This window comes from Polistes dominula, unplaced genomic scaffold (genome assembly GCF_049000335.1).
Source record: "Polistes dominula isolate Pdom_NZ unplaced genomic scaffold, Pdom_raw_medaka contig_68, whole genome shotgun sequence".
Lineage (NCBI taxonomy): Eukaryota > Metazoa > Arthropoda > Insecta > Hymenoptera > Vespidae > Polistes > Polistes dominula.
Window position 1 is genome coordinate 481,239 of NW_028301034.1, and position 20,977 is coordinate 502,215.

Genomic DNA, 20,977 nt, shown 5'->3' on the forward strand with positions numbered 1-20,977 from the left:
AGTTGAACTCGTACCGTAAATACTCTTCTGGTCAATGAACTAAAGAAACAGATAATTAATAAACCCGAGGGATGTGTGTATTGTTTTTAATTGCTATTAATAATCAATCGGTCGCGTCTCGCGTATTTCAATTCTAATATCTACATCGTTTTCCATTGAGATTGTCGACGTTTCATTATTTATAACGTTCGTTATAAATTATAAACATAATATATATGTATACTAGGAGTGCCCCGCCACACGTTGCTGTGGCTCACAATCAGTCCAATACACACGTCTTTAAGTCAATTGCGATTATAAATTGAGATATAAACAGTCTTATCTTTCAAGTTGGATGAAACTGCATACAGTGTGCTTTTTTTTTATTAAAATCGGTTCAGTAGTTTAGGAGTTCATTGCGGACAAACAACGTGACACGTCATTTATATATATTAAGATAAGATGTATATGTATCAAGCTTAATCTTTATAATGAAGTATACTAATAATTAGTTAAAATGTTACAAAAACTGAAAGATTATTATTTTTATTATTATTATTAATTGAAAAAAAACTTCAATGTATTTTAGTGATAGTTTATTTATTAATTGAATTTAATTTAATTCCAATTAAATTTAACCCGTTCATCGGGAGGGACGTATAAATACGTTAAACGTATTGCTTTAAAGCTAAAAGTACAAACCTTTGTACATTATGTATAAATAAATGAAAAAATATATATTTCATAGTCTTTTCATTTATTTAAAGCATAAATAAATATATAAAAAATAATACATAAAATAGATGTGTGCAAATCACACACGGTAGAAGTGAAACCTTCAAAGAAAATCAAGTTTCGAAATAATTGAATTGTAATACAGCGCCATCTATTGAAAGAACCTTACAGAACCTAGATAACTTCTAAATAAAAATCTTTAAATTAGTAATAAAAAATAATAAAAGTAAAAATCGCTATAAGAATTGTGCTATGTGCTTAGTTGGAAAAAATCACGTGTGAAATAAAATAAATTTTATTAAGTTAAGTTGAGTAGTTTCCGAATTATTAGTGGACAAACATATTGTGACACTGAATTTTTATATATAGAATTTTATTAATTAATTAATTATTTATTTATTATTTAATTTAATTATTTAAAAATATTTATTTATTAATTAATTTAGCTATATGCTAAATTGGAAAAAATCACGTGTGAAATAAAATAAATTTTATTAAGTTAAGTTGAGTAGTTTCGGAATTATTAGTGGACAAACATATTGTGACACTGAATTTTTATATATAGAATTTTATTAATTAATTAATTATTTATTTATTATTTAATTTAATTATTTAAAAATATTTATTTATTAATTAATTTAGCTATATGCTAAATTGGAAAAAATCACGTGTGAAATAAAATAAATTTTATTAAGTTAAGTTGAGTAGTTTCCGAATTATTAGTGGACAAACATATTGTGACACTGAATTTTTATATATAGAATTTTATTAATTAATTAATTAATGTATGGAATTAAATTATATATTGAATTTAATTAATTAATTAATTATTTTTGTTTCATCGATTTCACGTTCTTCCGTTTCACGTTCTTCCGTTTCACGATTTTCAAATCACCCTGATTCTAAAGTAGTTTTCATTTCAAAAATCAACGTAATTAAAAAAGGAATTCTCTGGTTAACAGGTTAATTAAAATTTAAAAACTACATAAAATACTTAATGTCAAACGAAAATGTGAAAATTGTGTCAGTGTGAGTATGGACGTGTTTGTGTGTGTGTTTAAGTTTCATACAGAAAAAGAAACAGAAAAGGGTTGTTTATAATATGATTAATTAACGTAATTATTGATTAATAATAAAAACTTGTTTGAAAAATTTAATTGTTTGAATTTTGTGGTTAAAAAGCGCCATTACTTTCCGGTCCATCTAATAGAAATAGATAAAAAAAAAAACACAGGCTATTCTAATTCAAAATTTGTACTTCATGTAACATTTGAGTTTTGTAAATAATTAAGCGTTTCGTTCGTTAAAAATGCCTATAAATCCATTTATTTGTTAAAATTATTATTGTTAAATATTTTTTGTTATTTTTTAAGTGTAAATAAAGACTAGAAGACTCAAAAAGCATTTTTTTGTATACACCAATCATTTTGACTAGTGTAGTAGAAATAGGTATACTGAAAATGGTGGTATATTTAATGTTAATTATGAATTATTTAAAATAAAAAATAAAAAAAGAAAAACAGAAAAGAAAGAAGAACGAAACGTAAGATTGATTTTATTTTTATTAGTAAACCTTATTTTATATTTTCTGATTACCTTTTTTATTCGGACATAATTCTCTTCCTTATTTATCGAAGGATAAGAAAAAGAGAAAGAGAAAGAAAAAAAGGAGAGAAACTTAATTGTTCTGCCTTCTTCTCGATTGAGCCACACTGCAAGGACAGACATTGCCAATCAAGGATAAATTCAGTAATTTAATTTTCCGAGTCGGTTAATTCGAAGATTGACGGATCGGAAGGACGCTCCGACGACATCAATCTTAATTCATAAAGGAAGGGTTCTTAAAGTTACTTACTACTGCCAAAATAACGTTTGCTGTCATACGCTCCTCCATTTTATACTTTGATGAGTTGTTTTTTTGTCTTCCATTTTTCAACATATTTTTGTATTCGCAATTTTATAATCAATCATGTATTGAGTAATTTTTTCTGTATTTTGTTTTTTACAAATTTTTCTTAATACTTATGGAAGTTTTCTGAAAATCTTAGTTCAAAAACCATCCAGAATGGCGCTGAGGAAAATAGAGATGTGGTATGAATGTAGCAATTGTAAACGAATTGAAGTATGCCGAGTTATGTAATAATGTAGTAAATATAACCTTAAAGAATTATTATGAAAAAACGTGTAGCTAGAATGATTTTATTTCGTTAACTGTAAATAGCACGTTTATTGATTTTTTATCATTTAATTTGATGAAAAAATATGTGAATAACAAAATAGTCATATGTAAAATTTGTGTTCCTTGTTTATTTCTCAATCCTACTCTAATAATATTTGGCGCTTTCTTTAAAATTGACACTCTGTGACCTGTGGCGCCACCATTTTGCATACATTTCGACGGACACTTTTCATATACAGAGATGTTACTCCTCACCTCTAACCTCCATATTATTACTTTAAAAATCAATATAAGTTTTTTTTTCTTGGTCTTCCATTTTTCTACATATTTCTGTATTCGCGATTTTATAATCAATCATGTATTGAGTAATTTTTTCTGTATTTTGTTTTTTTGTTTTTTACAAATTTTTCTTAATACTTATGGAAGTTTTCTGAAAATCTTAGTTCAAAAACCATCCAGAATGGCGCTGGGGAAAATAGAGATGTGGTATGAATGTAGCAATTGTAAACGAATTGAAGTATGCCGAGTTATGTAATAATATAGTAAATATAACCTTAAAGAATTATTATGAAAAAACGTGTAACTAGAATGATTTTATTTCGTTAACTGTAAATAGCACGTTTATTGATTTTTTATCATTTAATTTGATGAAAAAATATGTGAATAACAAAATAGTCATATGTAAAATTTGTGTTCCTTGTTTATATCTCAATCCTACTCTAATAATATTTGGCGCTTTCTTTAAAATTGACACTCTGTGACCTGTGGCGCCACCATTTTGCATACATTTCGACGGACACTTCATATACAGAGATGTTACTCCTCACCTCTACCCTCCATATTATTACTTTAAAAATCAATATAAGTTTTTTTTCTTGGTCTTCCATTTTTCTACATATTTCTGTATTCGCGATTTTATAATCAATCATGTATTGAGTAATTTTTTCTGTATTTTGTTTTTTTGTTTTTTACAAATTTTTCTTAATACTTATGGAAGTTTTCTGAAAATCTTAGTTCAAAAACCATCCAGAATGGCGCTGGGGAAAATAGAGATGTGGTATGAATGTAGCAATTGTAAACGAATTGAAGTATGCCGAGTTATGTAATAATGTAGTAAATATAACCTTAAAGAATTATTATGAAAAAACGTGTAGCTAGAATGATTTTATTTCGTTAACTGTAAATAGCACGTTTATTGATTTTTTATCATTTAATTTGATGAAAAAATATGTGAATAACAAAATAGTCATATGTAAAATTTGTGTTCCTTGTTTATTTCTCAATCCTACTCTAATAATATTTGGCGCTTCCTTTAAAATTGAAACTTTGTGACCTGTGGCGCCACCATATTGCATACATTTCGACGGACACTTCTCATATACAGAGATGTTACTCCTCACCTCTAACCTCCATATTATTACTTTAAAAATCAATATAAGTTTTTTTTTCTTGGTCTTCCATTTTTCTACATATTTTTGTATTCGCGATTTTATAATCAATCATGTATTGATTTAATTTTTTCTGTATTTTGTCTTTTTACAAATTTTTCTTATTACTTTAAAAATCGATGTGAATCCTATCGTATTAAAATAATATTATTCCGTAATATTCTTTATTACTTTTTTGTCATCATACGTCAACTTTGATGAATGGTAGTTTTAATGAAAAAAAAAAAAAAAAAAAAAAAACTGTATAGATGAGAAGAATAACAAAAGAAAAAAAGAAAAAGATAAGTTACTTTGAAATGTATCCTTGTAAAAAAAAAAAAAAAAAAAAAAGAAATAGAGATACCATATATCGTTTTTAATGTAACGGGGCATAAAAGTTTTCTTTTAGTGATAAATTCAAGAGGAATAGCAAAGATCATCGAATAACTGGTGGTAAACATCTCAAAGGCACGTTTGTCACTAACGTAAGATACGCTCTCTGACTCCACCCTCAAAGTAAATAGAACTTTTTCCTATCGTAGAATAACCCGATATCTTTTTACGTGTTCTTTTTAAAGTCTCGCGTGAAATATAATAGAATAGATGAACTCTTTCAACGCTCTTCAAACTCTTCTAAAAGATTACAAGTATTTTTATAAAAGAAATAATACATAAATATAAAAAATTATCTTATTAAATATAAAACAATTAATATATTTTTCTATAAAAAAAAAAAAACAAAAAAAGAAAACTAAACAGAAATATAATAGAAAGTGTTCGATTTATTTATCTTAATATATATAAATTACGTGTCACGTTGTTTGTCCGCAATGGACTCCTAAACTATTGAACTGATTTTAATCAAATTTTACACACTGTGTGCAATTTCATCCAACTTGAAAGATAGGATAGTTTATATCTCAATTTATAATCGCAATATTATTTGTTTATTAACAAAGAGTCATGATTATCTCTGTTAGTTCGATAAGATTCTAACAGATGGAGGTATAATTTAATTAGTTGACTAAAAGATGTGTGTATTGGACTGAATGTGAGCCACAGCATCGCGGGGCGAGGCACCCCTAGTAAAATATATATGACAAAGTCCTAATTCTTTATATTTATGCCACGTGGAACACACGTACATATACATACACAAAAAAAACAATTTTTTTCTTTGATGGTTCTCTACCAGAAGTCGAAAATATATCGAGATGGTTGAATACATCAAAAGAATAAACACCGCAAAGGGCACTGAAATGCTTGTAGAATTTGTAAATACTTATTCGTGTGAAGTTATGCTCGCAATTTTTCCTATTTTTTCTCTTTGTAAATTTCTATTTTTTTTTCTCCTTCTTTATGTTCGATGTTTTTCTTTTTATTTTTTTTTATTTCGTCTTTTCGTTTATATTTTTTCTTTTAATTTCATACTAACTCCCCCGTAGACGTCATAAAAATAGAAGAAGAGGACTATAGGGGATGGGGGTGGGGGGGTGGGGGAAGGGAGAGTCGATGCACCGTAGAAAATGCATATGAACACGAAAATAAGCGGCCAGCAAGAAGATAAAAATAATAAAGGGGCGGCTGTAAAAACAGAAATAGGCGCGACTTTATACTCACTATGCCGGCTCGTACAACGAGACAGACAGTTCGTGATACTCGTCAAGACGTTGCTCTGGAGATTCACAATGCGAAGTTATTTACCGCTAGTTTGTCAATCAAATCGACGATCATGTTATACCCCGTGCAAAATAACATATAAATATGCTACACTATATACACGATATTAAATATAACGGATCTCATTCTATTTCCAATTTGTTTGTAATTGCATATATATATATATATATATATGTGTGTGTGTGTGTGTGTGTGTGTGTGATTATATTTAAACCTTATTATAAATAGAAAGTGTTAAAATAATTTTTTTTATATTTATTTTCATTCCACACACACACACACACACACACACACACACACACACACACACACACACACACACACACACACACACACACACACACACACACACACACACACACACACACACACACACACACACACACATTTATATATTTAGTATTTTTAAAGACAGGTAACCCTCCTATATAACACGGTAGATAGGTTCCTAAAAAAATGCCGTGTTATGAGATACCGCGTTCTACGAGGGCTACCTGTATATACCATTTTCTCTCTCTTTCGAGAGTGAGAGAGAGATAATACCAACTTATATAAATACTTTATTATTATCGAAGAGTACCGAGAGTGGACTTCCGGTTAACCGAACGAATCGTAGTTGCCGGACATCGCGTATTGACCAATCACGTCTCATTTAGGTACTTGCTGACCGTTTCGACTCTCGAATTCCATACGTAAATAATGCTTAGAATGATGAAGATTAGATATTGTTAGGATTTTCTTTTTTAATACAAAAATTCACGAAATATTGTTTCTTTATTTCGAATGAACGATGTTAAAAAATTGTCCAAGAAAAAAAATAAAAAAAAAAAAATAAGGAAGAACAAGAAGATTGAATTTTCGTTGTTTGGTCGTTGATAATGTTTGTTGAATAATTTTGTCAATTTTTTGTCAAATATAATTCAAAAAGATCTTTTTACAGATACGAATTAGGGGGATGAACATTCGTGACTTCTCATTTTAACCTGTTTTATAAAGGAAATCGGGGAGAGACTCGTTTAAAATTCTACGCATGATCGGATGCTGGCTAAAATCTCTCAGTAAGGGTCGTTTACGTTAAACTTTGAAAGCCATAGACAAACTCCCGGATGTTTGTATCACTCTCGCAGTACCTGCGATGATCTGGATAACAAATCGCAAGATATACTACGTGAGTAGTTGATGTAATTTTTAATAAAAATATAAAAGAAAAACAATAAGCATAAAGATAACAAAAGTATAAACGAAAACAAAAAACATATTTGGAATCAAACATTGTTGCAGATTCGATCTTTCGATTTGTTTAACTTTTCAACAATATTATACGAATTTAAGTATTTTCTTTCATTTTTATATTGTATTGTAGAATTTATTTATTGAAGAATGAGTTTATTATTAATTATTTATTTCTATTAAAACGGATTTTTTGTTATATTTATTTATAACCTGTCTCTGTAAATAATGAATCGTTCAATAAATTTTGATCGATTTATAATCTTAATATATATAAAGAACGTGTCACGTTGTTTGTCCGCAATGGACTCCTAAACTACTGAACCGATTTTAATCAAATTTTACACACTGTATGCAGTTTCATCCAACTTGAAAGATAGGACTGTTTATATCTTAATTTATAATCACAATATTATTTGTTTATAAGATAAGATTCGAACAGATGGCGGTATAAGATAATTCGTTGACTTAAAGACGTGTGTATCACAATCGGACTGATTGTGAGCCACAGCAACGCGTGGCGAGGCACCCCTAGTATAATATTTATATATTATAATAATAATAATAATAATATAATATAATATTATATATATATATTATATGTGTGAAAATTGAGTGGAAAATTATTGTTTTTTTTTTCAAAATAATCACCAATAAAAAAAACTTTAGATTAAAATTCATTCGATTTTCATTCTTTAAATAGAAAAGATGAAAAAATAAAAAGAATGTCAATAAAATAATCGATAAGAACACATTCGCAGGTTTCCATAGGGAATAATAAATCATTCGGGCAGTTATTCAAATGAGATTTTATAGTCCGATTGAAATTTTCATTCGTGCTTGTCTCTCTCGCGATTTGATAGAGTATATACTCGCGAGTATGCGATGAACGAATCGCGATTGGACGAGAGTATCGTTCCTTCAACTTCCGGAAGCGTAGTTGTGTGGACGGGACCGAGAGTGGAGAGTTGCTGCCACCGGAAATCGTGAATCCGTGCTCGTGCGACATCAGGAAGTATAACCGGTAAATATATATGCAGATGGAACAGACATTGCTTATGGAATGCTTAATTTTTCTTCTCAGTTTTGCTCATTTAACACTATACATATATATATATATATATATTATCTATTCCAATCGTGCCTCCAATACAATTTATATTTGTATTCAAATTGTTATTACAATATACATTATATTGTAGTGTAATATATATATATATATTTATTATTTTATGTATTATATATTATAATATATGTTATATAATAAAGTAATAAATTAATTATAATATTTATTTAATTATATACTTATTTATTAATAAATTTATTTATTAATATATTATAATATATAATATAATATAATATATATATATATATATATATATATATATATATTATTAATTAATAATATATATATATATTATTAATTATATAAAATGATAATAATAATAATAATAATTATATAAAATAAATATATATATATATTTATTAATATATATTTCTAATAATAATATATAAAAATATATAATTTAATTTTTTTTTTATAAATAAAAAGAAATATTATTTTGTAATAAATTTTGTTTGTAAATATATAATTAAAAATAATTATTATATATAAATTAAAGTTTGTAATGATTGTTTTATATAATATTTCTATTTATTATTATGATGCAGTAATTTGAAACAAATTATTAAAAAAAGAAAAAAATGTAAAATAATAGGAAGTAACATTTATGTGTTAACAAAATATTGTAAATATTCGATATTTGAAATTGTTTTCATTGTTAGGTATATACGAGTTATCGATACAATGGCAAATCCCATTATCGAAGTTTATGCTTGACTAGGAGACGCGTTAAAACAATGCCGATCGCAATCATTGAAGTGGTTCTATTGGAAGTGTTATTTACATGACTAACTCTATTATGCTTGTAGTTATAATCAACGGTACCCAACATTTGATCTATTTATCTATGCACCAATAGGATCCTATTCCAATATTCATTAACAATAGAAACGTTCTGAAATTCTCTTAAACGATTAAATGATGTATATATATATATTTATATATATGTGCATAGTGTTTGTATGAATAATCTTGTTAATGTTTCATTTTAAACAAATATAATATTACTAGGAGTGCCCCGGCCATGCGTTGCTGTGGCTTTTTTGACGTGAAAACTTCTTTAGAATCAGATTGCTACGTTCATTTAATATAATTTTAAACTGTTCAATAAAGTCTAATTATTATTCACTTAAACTTATTTTAATAAAAGTTGAAAAAGTTGAAACAAAAATTTAATTTATCGTAATGCCATTGAATGTACAATATTTTTGGTTGATCTTTCAGGAGTATACACAAACAAATTCGATGGTTTTCCAACCCTGGAACACGCAACATATAATTGACCGTGAGAAAAGCACGGATTTTCTAAATCTTAACAACAGTGTCAATTGAGTAACTTCTTCAAACACTAATTAGATCTTAATGTAATATTTCAATTAGCACACGATTTTTTGTAACACAATAATAACACGAAGAAAACGATAAGAGAAATATATCGAATATATCGAAAAGTATAATATCAACAAAAAATATCGACTAACTTCAACCTATAAACTTTTAATATCGGTTCAGCCGTCTAGGAGGAGTTCATAACATATAAAGAATTTAATTTTTTACGCACGTGTAAATTTAATAGAAAATTATATAAAATACTCACTTCAATTCTGCACTAAATTTGCAAAATTTAGAATTTTTTATGCACACTTCAAAACTCTTCAAACACTAATTAGATCTGAATGTAATATTTTAATTAGCACACGATTTACAAACTGGAATCGAATAACTTCGATTATCGACTCGAATATCGACTAACTTCCACCTATAAACTTTTCGCATAACAATTTATAAATAAAAAATTAATTAATTAAACAATTTTAACTGGACCAAATTGTAACGCTAAACCATTATCGAATCCACCTGAAGACACACACACAAATTTCATTAAAATCAGTCCAGCTGTTTAGGAGGAGTTTAATTACAAAAACGTGCACAGAAGAAATATATATATATATAAAGATTTCGCATTTTTATAAAATTGTATTTAAATGAATATTAAGATTTCAAATAATTCTTTCACAAGCTATTTATGAAAACTGTTAATATAATACATTTTATCATTAATTCGGATTAATAATTTCGAAATACATTATTGGTATGAAACAATGAATAATTGAGATTCTATAGAATTTCCATAGGGAATGATTTAATATTGTTTTGATCGTATTAAGATATACCACTTTTATAGATATCCCAGATAAAACCAGAAATCAAATCAAAGAAAGAAATGATATAAAACTAGGGGTGCCCCAGCCACGCGTTGCTGTGGCTTTTTTGACGTGAAAACTTCTTTAGAATCAGATTGATACGTTCATTTAATATAATTTTAAACTGTTCAATAAAGTCTAATTATTATTCACTTAAACTTATTTTAATAAAAGTTGAAAAAGTTGAAACAAAAATTTAATTTATCGTAATGCCATTGGATGTACAATATTTTTGGTTGATCTTTCAGGAGTATACACAAACAAATTCGATGGTTTTCCAACCCTGGAACACGCAACATATAATTGACCGTGAGAAAAGCACGGATTTTCTAAATCTTGACAACAGTGTCAATTGAGTAACTTCTTCAAACACTAATTAGATCTTAATGTAATATTTCAATTAGAACACGATTTTTTGTAACACAATAATAACACGAAGAAAACAATAAGAGAAATATATCGAATATATCGGAAAGTATAATATCAACAAAAAGTATCGACTAACTTCAACCTATAAACTTTTAAAAACGGTCCAGCCGTCTAGGAGGAGTTCATAACATATAAAGAATTTAATATTTTACGCACGTGTAAATTTAATAGAAAATTATATAAAATACTCACTTCAATTCTGCACTAAATTTGCAAAATTTAGAGCTTTTTTATGCACACTTCAAAAATCTTCAAACACTAATTAGATCTGAATGTAATATTTTAATTAGCACACGATTTACAAACTGGAATCGAATAACTTCGATTATCGTCTCGAATATCGATTAACTTCAACCTATAAACTTTTCGCATAACAATTTATAAATAAAAAATTAATTAATTAAACAATTTTAACTGGATCGAATTGTCACGCTAAACCATTATAGAATCCACCTGAAGAGACCCAAAAAATTTCATTAAAATCAGTCCAGTCGTTTAGGAGGAGTTCAATTACAAAAACATGCACAGAAAAAATATATATATAAAGAATATGTTCATAGTGTTTGTATGAATGATCTTGTTATTGTTTAATTTCAAACAAATGTAATATTATTAATCGTTATTTAACTCTTTGATGCAAGCAATTAGAAAGAAAATAAAAACCTAAGTTGCACATAGTGATCACATACTTAGTTTTCAAATTAATACGAAACATTGAATAATATATTTGTTATTTTTTTTTTTTATTATAATATAAAACAATTTATTTTTTCAAAAAGATACAACAATTTATTAATGCATTTTGACTTGTTTGAAATTTTACTGTTTCATTTATTTAATCATTTATTATTGGTTCATAGCATCCCACAAATTGAATATGAAAAACTTTTAAATAAAATATTAAATTGTACGATTACGAGTTAAAATATATTCCATCGTCTTTAAAAAAAAGTTGAAGAGAAGTAACACAATTATGAATCCAATAAATTCTAAAAGAAGAATTTATATTCGTTCACAAAGACACAACAATTTATTAATGCATTTTGACTTGTTTGAAATTGTACTATTTCATTTATTTAATTATTTATTATTGGTTCATAGCATCCCACAAATTGAATATGAAAAACTTTTAAATAAAATATTAAATTGTACGATTACGAGTTAAAATATATTCCATCGTCTATAAAAACAAAAGTTGAAGAGAAGTAACACAGTTATGAATCCAATAAATTTTAAAAGAAGAATTACTTAATTGGCATGATATTGTGCGACGAAAGAGTATTATGAAAAAGACAGATTTACGATATGATATGTACAACAGTTAAGAAGAGAGAAAATGTGATGAAATATCGTTCTAGATCGTGTGCGAAATATCATAAGAGTTCTCGTGCGTTTACACAATGTAAATAAATCGAGAAGAGGGACGATTTGTTTGAACGATGTCGCTCGTGAACGACAACTATCCATCTGTCTTTTTTTTCTCTCTCTCTCTCTCTCTCTCTGTCTCTCTTTCTCTCTTTACTAATGTCATCCTCTGGCCCAGATGCACTTCCCTTCCCCTTTTCTACTTCAACTATATAGGTCCTCGGATGTAACAGCAGCAGCTTACCGGATGCACCGATCCTTTCGTCGTTCTTGTACACAATTTATTCCGTTCGTAGGGTTCAAGCACTGCGAACCTAATAAAACAGGGTCGAGAGAAAGAAAGAAAGAAAGAGAGAAAGAAAGAAAAGAGAAAGAGAGTCAGAGGGTACGAGACTTGACAATGTCAACAAATCGACTGGTTGACTTCCGTTCTCTGTTGACACCGTTTTAAAACCCTTTCGACAGGTTCCAAATAAGGTGAGCATGTATAATGTTACATAAATAATTATGGAAGATTTAAAGTATATTTTCTTTTTTTTTTTAATTCTTCATCATAATTTTATAGTTTGAAAGAAAAAAAATATTTTTTTTATAAGTAAAAAGAAATATCATTTCAATAAATTTTGTTTTTAAATATATAATTAAGTGTGTGCGTGTATTAATACATCTTTATATACATATATTTCTTCTGTGCACGTTTTTGTAATTGAACTTCTCCTAAACAGCTGGACTGATTTTAATGAAATTTTTTGGGTGTCTTCAGGTGGATTCGATAATGGTTTAGCGTGACAATTCGATCCAGTTAAAATTGTTTAATTAATTAATTTTTTATTTATAAATTGTTATGCAAAAAGTTTATAGGTTGAAGTTAGTCGATATTCGAGACGATAATCGAAGTTATTCGATTCCAGTTTGTAAATCGTGTGCTAATTAAAATATTACATTAAGATCTAATTAGTGTTTGAAGATTTTTGAAGTGTGCATAAAAAACTCTAAATTTTGCAAATTTAGTGCAGAATTGAAGTGAGTATTTTATATAATTTTCTATTAAATTTACACGTGCGTAAAAAATTAAATTCTTTATATGTCTTGAACTCTTCCTAAACGACTGGACCGATTTTAAAAGTTTATAGGTTGAAGTTAGCCGATATTTTTTGTTGATATTATATTTTTCGATATATTCGATATATTTCTCTTATCGTTTTCTTCGTGTTATTATTGTGTTACAAAAAATCGTGTGCTAATTGAAATATTACATTATGATCTAATTAGTGTTTGAAGAAGTTACTCAATTGACACTGTTGTCAAGATTTAGAAAATCCGTGCTTTTCTCACGGCCAATTATATGTTGCGTGTTCCAGGGTTGAAAAACCATCGAATTTGTTTGTGTATACTCCTGAAGGATCAACCAAAAATATTGTACATCCAATGGCATTACGATAAATTAAATTTTTGTTTCCACTTTGTCAACTTTTATTAAAATAAGTTTAAGTGAATAATAATTAGACTTCATTAAACAGTTTAAAATGATATTAAATGAACGTATCAATCTGATTCTAAAGAAGTTTTCACGTCAAAAAAGCCACAGCAACGCATGGCCGGGGCCCACCCCTAGTAAATATATATAATTATATTTAATTAATATAATATTTAATAAAAATAATAATCATTATGATTATTACAAAAGAAATTAAATATTATTTAAATGAATTCGAACGTATCGTTGTTAATCGTTTATGACGTGTATAATGTTAGACAAATAATTATGGGAGATTAGAAGTGTATTTTTTTCTCTCCTTTTTTTTTTTTTTGTTGAATTTTTCATCATACGAATAATTTTATAATTTGTAAGAAAAAAAATTATTATACGATATTATTTAAATGAATTCGAACGTATCGTTGTTACTAATCGTTTATGTATTAGTATCATTTTGATTTTGATATGACGATAATACTATAAAAAAAAATGATAAATAATTTATCATAATAAGTTTGGAAATATTGAATAAAATATTCATAGTTTAATACATTTTTTACTTATGGCTATATTTAGATAGAATATTTAAAAAAGAGAGAGATGGGACCTTGAGACGTCCCCGGACGTCTTAAAAATTCACGAAGGGGACGAACGTCTCGATTATTTTTAACCAAATACAGTTGACAGGAAGAGAGACAATTTCTATGTTCTTTTTTTTTTTGTTTTAATCTTAAGAAACAAAACAAAAAAATACGTTTTTTAAACTTACGTATTTTTCTTTCCTCATTTTTTGTCCATACGTCTGTGAAAGTCAATGTGTGTCTATCAGAAAAACGAACGAACGAACGAATGAACGAACGAAATTGGAATAAAAATTTTCGAAGGGTATGGTAGGAAAGTTCACGGACCATTTCCGACTTTAATTAAAAACAGAACGATAGAGAAAGAGAGAGAGAGAGAAAGAGAGAGAGAGAGAGAATAAAAAATCGAACGACCTCATTTTGAAAACCGTTATTTGCTGATCCGCTTGAATTTCAATAGAAGGAAAAATAAATTGTGCGTACTTTCTTTTTTACTAATAGTTAATTTTTAACGATAATAATCAATTAATGATAAATGTATTCGTTCGATATTTGTTTAGTTTAAATTTCAACATGTATTAAAACCATGTAATAAATAATTATAATAATAATAATAATAATAATAATAATAATAATAATAATAATAATAATAATCATATAATCAATATTTTATCTATACACAATTGTTTTTTTTTCACTTTATATATTTCTTCTTTTTTATTATTTAATATATATTTAATATTTTACATTTAATATTATAAATTTGTATGAGTAAAATTATGAAAGAAGATTTAGTTAAAAAATTAAGTATATTGGATTTTTCACATTCCAATTATATTTTAATATTATATACATATATTTATATTATATCTAAAATAATAAATTTAATTTAATATTTAATTAATAAATTAATTTATTAATTAATTATTTATTATTATTTTATTATTTTATTTATTATTATATTAATTTAATAATTATATATATATATATTAAAGATATATTATTATTATTATTATTATTATTATTATTAATATTATTATTATTATGTATATATATATATATTTATTATATTATATATATTTATATTTATATATAAATTATATAATATTATATTATATATATATATATATATATATATATATATATATTTATTATATTATTATTATTATATATATATATATATATTTATTATTTTATATATTATATATTATAATTTATGTTATATAATATAGTAATAAATTAATTATAATATTTATTTAATTATATACTTATTTATTAATAAATTTATTTATTAATATATATATATATATATTTATTATTTTATATATTATATATTATAATTTATGTTATATAATATAGTAATAAATTAATTATAATATTTATTTAATTATATACTTATTTATTAATAAATTTATTTATTAATATATATATATATATTAATTATATAAAATGATAATATTATTATTATTATATATATATATAATTGAATTAAAATAATTAAAAATAATAATAATAATTTTTTAATATTAATAACAACAACAACAACAACGATAGGAATAAAATAAATGATTTGAAATTAAAACAAAAATTGTATATATATATATATATATATATATATATATATATATATATATATGTATAATAATGAAATATATGTTGAATGTGAAAATTATTATACAATATCTTGAATAAATTGGTTATTCTACGTGTGTCGTGTTGTTTATACCGATCAAGTGAGTAGTGACGATTAGTATTGGTCCCTCATCGAAACGTGCGGCACGTGCAAGCAAAGCGAAGGGCCATCGGAAGGGCAGGTCAAAAGCTTTTGTACACGTGTGACTGATTTCTTTCAGCGGCCAATCGTTATACAGAACCTATCTAACGTTGTAAATTTTTCGAACACTTCTCTTACATTTTCTTCTTGGTTCTCTGGACAAGTTCGACGTCCCGTCGACGGAAAAAGCTATGACTTTCGACGATCGAATACTAAAGGGAATTTCCGGGGACGTTCTACATCCAAAGTTTTTAATATTTTACCTATACAATTGTTTTTTTTTTTTCTTTTTTTTTTCAATTTATCTAATTTTTGTTCTATTATTTTATATTTAATATTTAATACTATGTTTTATAAATTTTTATGGGGGTAAAATTATGATAAGGGAATTTAGTTTAAAAATTAAGTACATTGATTTTAAGTTTAAATTATATTTCAATATTATTATATATTATATCTAAAATAATAAATTTAATGTGTGTAATATTTAATTAATAAATTAATAATTTCTTTAAAATAATTTAAAATAATTAGATTAATTTTTTAATAATATATATTATATTTAAAAAATAATAAATTTAATGTTATATTAAAATATTAAATTAATAATATTTAATTAAAATAATTTAAAATAATAAATTTAATGTTATATTAAATTAATAAATTAATAATATTTAATTAAAATAATTAAAATTAATAAATTTAATGTTATATTAAATTAATAAATTAATAATATTTAATTAAAATAATTAAAAATAATAAATTTAATGTTATATTAAATTAATAAATTAATAATATTTTATTAAAATACTTAAAAATAATAAATTTAATGTTATATTAAATTAATAAATTAATAATATTTAATTAAAATAATTAAAAATAATAATAATATTAATTTTTTATATATTATATTTTGTATTTAAGCTATAATATTAATAAACAAATTTTGTTAACTGTATCACCACAATTGTTATAATTATTTTTGCAACTATGAAATGAAATAATTCATACTGAAACTATCAAATTTGTATTTCACTGTTAATATTTCTTATATCAATTGGTCTTGTTTAACCTACCATCGTAGATCAAACTTTATAGATATCTGTTTTTTTTATTTATTTAAATATATTATGAAATAAATTTATAAAATATGATTTGATTTCTATGTTACGAATTTGATTAGGTATTTATTTTTTCCTTTTCATCTTTTTAATATATATAAATTACGTGTCACGTTGTTTGTCCGCAATGGACTCCTAAACTACTGAACCAATTTTAATAAAATTTTGCACACTGTATGCAGTTTCGTCCAACTTGAAAGATAGAATAGTTTTTATCTTAATTTACAATCGCAATATTATTTTATTGCAAATTATTTGTTTATTAATCAAAGAGTCATGATTATCTCTGTTAGTTCGATAAGATTCTAGCAGATGGCGGTAAAAGGTAATTCGTTGACTTAAAGACGATATATATATATATATATATCTTATCTTCTTCTTCTTATCTTAATATATATATATAAATTACGTGTCACGTTGTTTGTACGCAATGGACTCCTAAACTGCTGAACCAATTTTAATAAAATTTTGCGCACTGTGTGCAGTTTCATCCAACTTGAAAGATAGGATAGTTTATATCTCAATTTATAATCACAATATTATTTGTTTATTAACAAAGAGTTATGATTATGTCTGTTAGTTCGATAAGATTCTAACAGATGGCGGTATAAGGTAATTCGTTGACTTAAAGACGTGTGTATCGAACTGATTGTGAGCTACAGCTCACACGTGGCGGGGCACCCCTAGTATATATATTATATTAAGATATTCAGAGACAGAAATCAGTACACATGAAAGTTAGATGATGAATATCTTCTGAACGCTTAATTTAATTGCCAAAACATAAGACACCATTTTTATAGAGCACTTAATTTTCTACAAAAATTTGTATTGCGCATTTTATAATAGTCATTTATTGTCGAGTTATAAAATTCATAAACAAAAATGAAATTTGTCTTAAAATAATCAAACTTAAATCTTCAATATCATTCAAATGGTAAGATTTACGGAAAAAATAGAAGATACCTTTTTTGTAGAGCATTAAATTCCCTACAAAATTTGTCTAGAACATTTTTCTGTACAATCAATAAATAATGAGGTATGAATTTTATTCTATTGGACTGAGATAAAAATAAAAAACTGCGATGCGGAGGATCTTCCTATTAAAATTAAGAGCTCATATTTGGTGAGAATTTTTTTAAGATGTCTAGCAACCCATTTTCCCATGGCACTTGTAAGAAAAAAAAATAATTGATTTTTTTGACAAACTCTAATATATATATAAAATAATTTAATTTATATTTGGAACAATGTTGAGTGTTTTTAGAATAAGATTAACTTTCTATATCTGTCTTGTGTTCTCTTCTCATGAGTTCTCTTTTAATCTGTGTAGTTGATCGCAGATCAACCGGATATCCCTTATAGCCGAGAATCTTGATTCGCGTCTCGAAGTCGAATACGCGACGTGAAAGTAGAATTATCGCGTGAACCTTCCTCAGACGTTAGTAAATACGTTTCCAAGTAGTTACTTTGACTAAGCTTTTGAGAGGAAAAGATGATGATAATAAATCTTCTATTTCTGTTAAACCTTTTCAGTAACGTCCCTCAACGACATCGTTTAATCGTGTTCACCTGCTTCCGTGAAACGTAACAGTGATATTTGCAAACGTTCTCTCTTTCGAAATGATTTGTTAGATCAGGATGAACCTTTGCATGATCACTTTATCTTCTCCTTACTGCGATAATCTATGATCCTTGTATGCAATAAATATATCTTACGTAATACTATCAGTTTTGCAAGAAATATATATATATATATATATATATATATATATATATATATATATAGAAATATTACTTTTTTTAAATATTTTTATATTAAAATATTTAATATATAATTTACTATAGAATTTTATAACATATTTATTAAATTATATACAAAATAATTATAATATTATTATTATTAATATTAAAATTATTATTATAATGTATAATTAATTTATAAATTAATTATAAATTATATTATATATAATATAATTATAAGTTCCTTTTTTTAAAAATATTTTTATATTAAAATATTTAATATATTATTTATTATAAAATTTTATAAGATAATTATATTATATTATAATATTATTATTATTATTAAAATTATTATTATTATTAAAATTTAGATAATTAATTTATAAATTAATTATAAAATATATTATATATAATATAATTATAATACTTTTTTAAAAATATTTTAATATTAAAATATTTAATATACAATTTACTATATAAAATTTTATAATATATTTTTTTAAATTATATTTAATTAAATATATAATATATAATACTATTATATTATATATAATATAATTGTAATATTAATTATTAATATTAAAATTATTATTAAAATTTATAATTAATTTATAAATTAATTATAAATTATAATATATATAATATAATTATAAGTTCCTTTTTTTAAAAATATTTTTATATTAAAATATTTAATATATTATTTATTATAAAATTGTATAATATAATTATATTATATTATAATATTATTATTAATATTAAAATTATTACTATTAAAATTTATAATTAATTTATAAATTAATTATAAATTATATTATATATAATATAATTATAAGTTCCTTTTTTAAAAATATTTTTATATTAAAATATTTAATATATTATTTATTATAAAATTTTATAAGATAGTTATATTATATTTTAATATTATATTATAATTATATTATATTATAATATTATTATTATTATTAAAATTATTATTATTATTAAAATTTAGATAATTAATTTATAAATTAATTATAAAATATATTATATATAATATAATTATAATACTTTTTAAAAAATATTTTAATATTAAAATATTTAATATATAATTTACTGTATAAAATTTTATATTTTTTTAAATTATATTTAATTAAATATATAATATATAATACTATTATATTATATATAATATAATTGTAATATTAATTATTAATATTAAAATTATTATTATAATTTATAATTAATTTATAAATTAATTATAAATTATAATATATATAATATAATTATAAGTTCCTTTTTTTAAAAATATTTTTATATTAAAATATTTAATATATTATTTATTATAAAATTGTATAATATAATTATATTATATTATAATATTATATTATAATTATATTATATTATATATAATATAATTATAATATTATTATTAATATTAAAATTATTATTATTAAAATTTAAATAATTAATTTATAAATTAATTATAAATTATATTATATATAATATAATTATAATACTTTTTTAAAAATATTTTAATATTAAAATATTTAATATATAATTTACTACATAAAATTTTATAATATATTTTTTTAAATTATATTTAATTAAATATATAATATATAATACTGTTATATTATATATAATATAATTGTAATATAAATTATTAACATTAAAATAATTATTACAATTTATAATTAACTTATAAATTTGTACTGCAATTAAAAATCGTTCATATAATACTCGTATAATTTAATATTTTTAAATAATACATTATTTATGATTTATTAGAAATTATCGTGTCTCAGCTAGGTACTCCGATTTTGTATAAATATATTTTTCAAAAAAATAAAATATATTTTTACTTTCGAATTCGTTCATTTTCTCTAATCATCGTGCTTATGAATAATACGAAAATAATTCGTTTTCATAAAATCGAGCGTTAACATAACTG

General features: G+C 23.8%; 1 protein-coding gene across 2 annotated transcripts in view; it reads right to left on the bottom strand.

The window, feature by feature from the left end:
• The window catches only part of stumps (DBB domain-containing protein stumps), an 83,384-nt gene that overhangs the window by 36,328 nt on the left and 26,079 nt on the right, over positions 1–20,977 (bottom strand). The gene's annotated exons all lie outside the window — the stretch shown is intronic.